Raw genomic sequence first — 8,940 nt, forward strand, 5'->3', positions numbered from 1 at the left:
TAAATTCCCTGCAAACTCACTTCATTCCTTCATGGAACGTTTTGGGTTGGAAGGGACGAACCTTCAAAGATCATCTAGTCCACACATTCTGTCACATAGCCAAAGGTATCTTTTTTGACCAGGTTTCTCAAAGCCCCATCCAGCCCGGCCTGGAACACCTCCAGGGATGAGCTACCTACAACTTCCTACCTACAACCTGTTCAGGTCCTCACCACCCTCATTTATTCCTTATGTTCACTCTCAATCTTCCCTCTTTTCAGTTTCATCTTTCAGTGTTGCTATTTTCCAAGAAACACTCAAATTCACCACAAATTAATCTTTCTCCAAATATACACTTTGAGATACATGGAAGGAAAAGCCCTAAAGACTTCATACTCTTGAAGCAACTAGGAGGTAACAGGATACCTGGAAAAGTGTGGTCTCCAAAACACTCTTCTGTGAAGTGACAACAAACCCACACTATCTTAAATCTCACTGATTCTCAAAACATACCTCATGGGGCTTGGTTTGCCTTGCTTTGACAGTGCTAATGTGAGAAACCTGAACTGCATCTTAGATGCCACAGGTGTGACATTCTTCACAACCTTATTTGACTTTTTCTGGGGTTTATGCATTTTCTTCAACACACCAACATGTCACTCGTACAGCCTCAGCTTCCAACACCAACTCATTCTGTCCTTAATTCATGTGTCACTCCTATTTAGTCACTCCTATTTAGGCATCTGTCTTCATCCAACCCATCTTATTAAGACTGAGACAAGAAAATAAGCATAGACAGAAGTAAACATCTGAAAAAATGCCAAGTTTTGCTGCACTGAAGGATGAAACTCAAAGACCAGAAAAAAACAAACCCTTATCACTCTTCAAGATGAACACTCACTTCAGCTACTGTGTTACATTCACTGAGCTGAGGCCGCCTCAGGGACATACTGCTTACCTGACCAACTCAACAGAACAAAGAAGTCAAACTAACATAAAAAAATGTATCAAGCAAATGAAAAGATGGTCCCATTGCAGTAATGCCCAAGAACCAATCTTGTTTCATCTCTAGGCATAGTAACAGTCCATCCTGCTTTGAAGTTTTCTCACTCAGTCCAAACAGGACTGAACAACTGCATTAGAAAGATGACCTAGATGGGAAATACTATGGGTAGACAACACCAAATTAAATTCACTACTAGAAGTCATGTTTTAAGATGAAAAAATTTCACTTGTTTTAATTAACATGGAACTGGTGCATAACAGAGCATTAAGAGCAGGAAACTGATTTAAAGTGAATAGTAACTTCTTAATTATTTCTTGCACTGGCTTGTTAACTTTAAAAGAGGCTGGAACTGCTACAAAGATGATGTTCTGCCCTTTAAAAACACATAGTAATAGAAGCATCATTACCAGCTATCAAAAAAATAAATGCTCTGTATATGAAAACAGGAGCAGACACTTCAACAGCTCAGCAAACTGGTGGTACCCACACTGGGTATACTTCTGAAACTGAAGTAATTTGGAACACAGGAAGGTAAGTTGCCTTGAGCAAGCTTGTCTAGCATAGAAAAGTAAAAAATTATCTTTGAGCAGTGAAGTGAAACTGGAATTGCCCTCAGCTATAGTGGATCTATTACAAAACAAGACTATGATAAGTAAATTAGCTGCTTGCTGTGTTTTATATTAGAAAACTTCATCGGCCCACACTACCTGAGGGCAGCATACTCAGTCCTGAGCAGAAACATCTTCCTTGCAATCTCCTAATTTTGTAGTTCTCAAGTAGCAAATGCCCCGCTATTAGGGGCTGCTTCAATGGAAATATGGTTCAGCCTGTAATCCAATAACAGATTGAAAAGTTCAGGAAAGGAAGAGGGAACAGAGAGAAAGACTACACATGTTAAACAAGGTTAACTCTATGTGTGCAACTGCTGCAGGTGAGGTTAGTAGCAGTGAAGATACACAAACACGCAGACAATTCTCACCCTCTGAGAAGGAAAGCACAGCAACTACTCAATCCTTGAGATGTAACTTTCAAGGATGCTCCAGCTGCTACACTCACCTTCACATAATGCTTCAGAAAGTCTTTCTATACCGCAGGTGCCATTCCTCCCTTCCTGCCACATTCACACAAGATGATCAGTAGGTCCCTAAACATCATAAAATAATCTCCTCACCTACCTACCTTAATTCCTACTGTTTCCATTTAAAATTAGTTTTAAGATTTAAATTTCCTCACTTAAAACAAACTGAAAGGGTGTGCTTTCTCTGTGTAAGACAACAAGTCTGCACTCCCAGCACTGCAATCCTACACTTGCACTTAATGTTTGGGCAGGTAAGTTTAAGGAGTAGTGTAAAAGTCTGCACTTAGAGAGTGAACTTTCTATCACAAATGCACAGAGCAAAATCCACAGACTTGCAAGGTAGTAGGAGTGACACACACACACACAATTACAAGCCTCCCAACAGTAAGGGCATAAGGATACTGAACTTTTGGTGCTCAAGTAGAATAGAAAATAGAAAAGAAACCAAAGACATGGAAAGACACTGCTTTCAGATGAAATCTAGAAACCTACAGGATATTTGTAATGCTGGGAATTACACACTTCTCATTCATTTCTTTCCCCTGAGGGGAAAGTAGTTTTGCTGAAATTCCCCTATACCCTCAGCACTGCCTAGATCTTATATGAAACTCCAGAATACTTGTCAAGGCACTTAACCAGCAGTGACACCGTCCCTCTTCTGCAGGTATGAGGAATAAGACACAAAGCTGAAGCAGTTTGCCCACAGTCATCCAGCTCAGCCAGCAGCAAAGTCAGAACAAAACCTGTGTCTTCCAAATCCCAAACCCACACCTACCTCAGGAATCTCACTGCAGTCTCTCAAGTTTGGAACAGTATCTATTCCCTACCAAGTTACTCCTATTCAGTCTTTTTCATCTTACTATAAAAGCCCTCTGGATTTGAGTATGAAATTTGGTGTAGTCCAAACTTTATTTCTAGGTTACTACTTCAAATTAATTTAAGTCTGTAATTTTGTTATATACTATATATCCTGTCTCACTTAGTGGTATATACTTTTTCCCTGCACATCAGGAAGTTCTTCAGCAGATATAGGAATGAATGTAAGCCCCAGAACACTTAAAGCAATGAATAACTAAACAGAAATGGCTCATTTTATGTGCAAAAAGAAACCTTCAGAGATGCATTAGCTTAATTTTCTCAGGACATTTTGACAGATCTGACTCAGCTTCAGCAATCTAGCCTTACTTTTTTTTATAACTAGACCAGAGTAGGTTGCTGGATGAAGTTGCCCCATGGCCACCCAAGGGTCATCCCACAGATTTTCGTCTCTAAACATTTAAGGTTGGCAAGAACACAGGACTGCTGACAGCACAGAGATCTCTCTCAGTGGACCATCATAATAATCATGACAAGGCAGCAAGATGATTTCTGTTTTTAAGAAGCAAAGTGGTAAGACTGTGGGCTGACCATTCCTCCTCTGAGCAATCAGATTTTCTCCTGTAACCTGAGAATCAGGCCCAGCCTGCCTCTCTCATAAACCCACATGTCTGATTCAATCCATCTTACTTTAGGAAATTAATCCAGTGCTACCTAATGACAGAATATGAGTATCACATTTAGATCAACATCAATTTACAGGAGAAATTTGCCTTGAATGAACATTGGCATAAATTGGATACACACCTTCTCTCCCAGCTTGAAGGGAAAGTGAGAAAACCTTTTACATTACTCGGTAGAACCAATTTATCCAGAGTACAGCCAGATCGCCTGCACTAAACATGGTTATATTTCAACTGTTCATCTCCAGTATCGTAACACATACAGAACACCCCATAGACAGGCAGACCTTCAGAACTGTACAATAACTGTGTATGCAATATGGGAGCTCAGTATGAACAGGGTGACATTACCACACCACAAAAACAGCCATCACAGTCATTTCGCCAACCAAATGTGTTTCCAGAGTCCACCCCCAGCTCCAAAAGCAGCTCAGACCTCCTCGCCATTCAAGCCAAAATCAACTTCTCCACCTTTGTCTTCCTTCATTTATCTTTCATCTTATAATATAATTGTGGATTCTGTAAACTGCATTTTTTTAAGGCTTTTTAAGTTAAGACCTTCATATAGATGAGATTACAGACCATAAGAGTATTACTTTTACATTTATACTTGAATTTGATAGCTCTCCCTTTGCATACAAACTCAGAAATATTCAACAGTGTTAGCTAAAAGCAACAAACTTTTTACTGTCTTTTCTCGCATTTTCTTTGCAAAAAAGACATTAAATTACTAAGCACTGAAATTCAGTGATCTAAGACTGTGTAAGACTTCCAGGTAAGTAAACAGAAATATGTACTAGGCTCCCTCCCAAAAGCAAGAATGAAGCCTAAAACTACAGGTACTATTTTTTCCCCCTCCTCCTTAATAAAGAATATAAAGGTACTTTCTGGAAACACTTCTTTTGTATATTGTTACAAACGCAGCAAGCAAAATGAAACTCAATAATCCTTCAGCTATTTTCTACCAAGAAGTCACATAGACTGGCAACAAACTGCTTGTGGTGATATAATACTTAATTAAAAGATTAAGAACACATTCTTTCCTCAGAGGTTATGCAGCATAAAGCTTTTCTGCCCTTTTTCACCAAACATAGTTTTATTCCAGATGATTAATGGTGATTTTATTCAAGAGTCCCTTCTCTCCTACACATGCCTCCTGTACTTCTACGTCAAATTATTACACACTACTATGCAAGGACACCACATGATGGTATGAGTCATTAGGGTGGAACCCAGTGTGGCTTTGCTGTATCACAAAAGGAAACATTTAAAGTTTTAAAAAGTACTTCTGAGAGTGTTAATAAACTAGGAATCTAGTTTTATTTTAATGCTCAGAATTGATGAGGTGTATCAAACACATAAGCACTTCCCTGTGTCTAAATTAGGCACGGAGCTAAAACATGACACAGCACAACTGGTAACAGGCACCCTTTGAAACATATCCTCCCAAAACCAGGGAATAAATCTCACCAGTTATTTCAGTCATGGCTTTCTCTGCTGCTAGCATAGAGATGTCAGATGGTGCAAGCACAAACATATACATAAGGAAGGGGCTTAAAAATAAAATCTTTCACATAATCTAGGAGATACTTACCAAAAATGCTGAGCTCCAGCAACACAGACCAGACAAGAGCTCACAACTCTTTACTACTACTTTCCACTATACCAATAACCAACAGCTAAGTACATAAAGTATACTGACATGCTGCAGATTGTCCTCCAGATGAAGAACTTACTACATCTTGAATAGCACTCACTTTCTTCTGATTTAAAATGTTACTCTCACGTAAGACTTTGACACAAAATGCAGCTGAGAAAATACAAGCCCAGTCAGTTACAAACTGTAATGCTGCTAAATGCAACATGGCATTTTGAACCAATCTGCTTTCTTTCTAGAAGGGACGATTTAAGCCTAAATCAGAGCAATGATATTATGTTCCCCTTCTGATATAATTCTGTGTTTCAAGTACATTGCAAGCTTAAGGGATTCTGGAAAGACCTTGGAGCTTTCAAAAATTAAAAAAACACAAACCAAACCGAGTCTGGGCATACAATCTGTCCTTTAAAAGTTTCCTATCCACAGGAAAGACAGCATTTCTTAACATTTAAGAAAAAAGCCTTTGCACACAAGGACGTGGAATAAACCTCATGACTTGAGAGAGGGAAAGCCTCCAGTGCTTAGGTTCTGATGGTGACCTCAGCACAAGACTACACTGACTGCAAAAGGTCATTAGGGACACAGAACACGAGCTTATTCAAACCAAGTCAGAGGGTCAAAGCATTAGGCAATGCACTTGCATACCAGAGAGGATTACCTACCTAAGCAGCTAACACACAACAACTGTGAGCTCAGGCTTGTATCGATCAACTGCACTAATCCCAAGGGTCGATTGCAGAGTGGTACATGCTGCAAGATCAATAGCCTTGCTTTCCCAGTTGACAGAGTAAGCATACACAATGCAGGGAAGAGAAACAAACCTTTGATGCATCCTAGAAGGCCTACTTTTTCAAATAAGAAAACTATTTATAAATTGTAAACAACCCTTCTTTGCCTTTCCTTCAAAGAACTGTTTTCATGAACAGCTTCAGAGCTTTCCAATTATGGCTCCACTAGACCTTCCTTATGCTGACATTGATCTGAATTGCACTGATCAATTTTAAATAGATAATTTAAAATTGACGGCTGAAACTCTGGAATTCATGATTGAAGAGACTGGGAGTGATTATGCTAGAAACAAAACACCAGAGAAGGTTGGACAAAGTTCCATGTAATAAGAAAAACTAAATTTCTCACAGATCAAATTATCAAAATATTCAACCCAGCATCAACTGCAAAATACAGGAACAGACTGCTGTTAAAAACTCATTATAGAGAGACTGGACATGGACAACAATTATCAATTAAACAAATTATCAATCCCTAGAGTTTGTGAAAGCAACAGGAAACCATAAGCTTACACAAATTAAAAAGGAGGATGAGTAAGGTGATACCTTCAGTGTCATTACCACACTTCTGCCACCAGCACCAGCCAAAACGGCTCCGGCTGCCACAGTGTGACAGATGAGGCTGGATTAGTCCAGAAACCTGACTCCATTCTGTCAGTTACCGGTTTTTGTCTCGAGGATAACAAAACATCATGTGAATAATGGAGATGGAGGTTTTCCACGTGTTTTTGACGATTTTTCACCATGACGATTTTTCTATCCATCCGCATAAATTATACAATAAGTCTCCCAGCTGACCAGTACATTCTTTGAATATTCTGAAAATTTAAGTTCTCTTCATTAAAGAGAAACTAACACTTATTGATTCACATATCTTAGATCTGAGAGTTTCTCCCTTTAAAGTTTGATGTCCCTTTGTTTCAGCTCACACTTGAATGGCACAGTGTCTGACTTTAGTAGCAGCAACTTCTTCCCTGACTCCTTTGTTCCACAGGCCATGCACAGGAAAAAAAAAAAACCACACAAAAGGAGATATCAAACGTGCAGGCCAAGTAAGGTGGTGAGGCAAGGAAAGGACCATCACTTTCAGTTTTGTTTCTGAGACTAAACCGCAAACTTGCAAAAGCTGTTTAAAATCACATACTTTCTTGTCTCCCTACCTTTAGAATTAAGGGTTTTGCCTAAAAGTTTTAAGCCACCCAGTGGCAACGGTGACCTTAAGAACCAGTGGCACTTCTGAACTGCAGCTCTGTGTGTACAGGAAACTGAAGTCATTAAGCAGCAGTTCTGCGTGGTGCTGTAACCCAACACCAACCTGCACACGCCTCAAAACACTCCGTGTGCTGCTGCCACAGGGAGCACGTCAGCCCACCCTACTTACTGCCCGTGAATCCTGCACAGCTACTCAGATTTTCCTGTGGAGAAAAAGGGAGGAGGCCAAAACAGTTTTTCCCCTCTCTTGCCTGAAAAATGCCAGGAAACCAGCAGCTGCAGGAGTGCCTGCACTGGGGCAGAAAGCCCCATGCTCCAAGGCTAATAAGGGAAGGTGAGGAAGAGGTCTGGCTAACTGCACCACTTCCTCTTTTTCTTTAACACCCTGGATCACAGCTGGAGTAGGAGTAAGATTCCCCTCACCAAGGTCCCACAAAAGCCTCTTAGTCCCATAACAGGCAGTGGAATGCAGCAAGCCTTCCATCAGCAGCTCAGCCACTGAAGCTGCATCATCAAGCACAACCCAGTTGCCCCTTAGTTTGGCAACACTCACTTGCCAAAGAGAGCAATTTAGGAATATCAACCTCAAAGTGTTTAAATCCAACACAAATACATTTTACTAGGTCCACGATGGCAGCTACATCAGTTCCACAGCCAAGTGCCAGAGTCCACCTGCATATCTCCACTCTAATGAGACAGCATCAGTGTCATAACATTTCTGTATGACTGGGGGTTTTTTCACTTGTTTGGAATGTTTAATGACATGGGGAATAAAAACAGTGGATAAAGTGGCTATTTATTTCCATCTATTGTTATTTCTTCTACTAATTTGAAAAAAGAAAACAACAAAGCAACCTAACTTTCTCTTTAGTAGGATAAATTTTGAGCTATCAAAACACAGGAAGACAGCCCTTTAATCACACTAAATATAAATAAATAAATAAATGCATGGAATGTCTTACTTCAAGCAAGCACTCAGCTAAAGGGAATACAAAGCATTATCAGGAAGTTAGAAACAACTAAACTGAAGTATTCTTACACCAGTGTATATCCATGGGATGTCTGCATCTCAAACTCTGAGAAAGATGTAGTCAAAAAGCAGAATAGCTAACTGGAAAAGATCCAGAAATGGATGATAAGCATAAACAGAGAAGTTTAGGACTACAACCCATGAAATAAAGATGATCTTTAGCCTACAAGGAGATGCAGCCAAACAGAGACTACTCTGTGATTTGGCAGAACTCTAAAGTCACAAGTGGCATAGGGCAGATGAGCACCGTAATTTTCACAGCACAGGAAGCAAAAATTAACAAGTTACCTGAAAGCAGACTCGACACACACCACACCCCCAAAGAAAATCAGATGTTTTGGTTCTTCACCGATTTAGTTACTGCGGGCAGGCACTTCCGAACATCACGGACACCAACAGCTTACTCGGATTTCAACAACCACTGAGCAAACTCATCAGGGGTTACTAGGCAGAAAGACATTCCCTTGGCTCCGGCAGTCCCGGAAACTGCTGGAAAGCAGGAGCGACAGGAGCGTCACCCCCCACCTTGCTCCGCCGGTCCAGCCCAGGGCCGAGTGCCGGCACCTCAGAGCGGCTGTACCGAGCGGGAGCGGAGGGTCCCTGTCTCCAGAGAAGAGGAAGGGGCGAGGTCCGTCCCCGCCTGCCCCCGCCCGCTACCTGCGGCCCCCCCCGGCCCGCCCGTACCTGCCGC

At 40.8% G+C, this 8,940-nt stretch overlaps 1 protein-coding gene across 2 annotated transcripts in view; it reads right to left on the reverse strand.

The window, feature by feature from the left end:
* The window catches only part of UBAP1 (ubiquitin associated protein 1), a 33,656-nt gene extending 24,716 nt beyond the window's left edge, over window positions 1-8,940 (reverse strand). For both annotated transcript variants that reach the window (XM_017746611.1, XM_017746610.1), the window contains exon 1: window positions 8,907-8,940. The gene's annotated coding sequence lies outside the window, so the exon portion shown is untranslated. The remainder of the gene's footprint in view (window positions 1-8,906) is intronic.

This window comes from Corvus brachyrhynchos, unplaced genomic scaffold, assembly GCF_000691975.1.
Source record: "Corvus brachyrhynchos isolate BGI_N302 unplaced genomic scaffold, ASM69197v1 scaffold139, whole genome shotgun sequence".
Lineage (NCBI taxonomy): Eukaryota > Metazoa > Chordata > Aves > Passeriformes > Corvidae > Corvus > Corvus brachyrhynchos.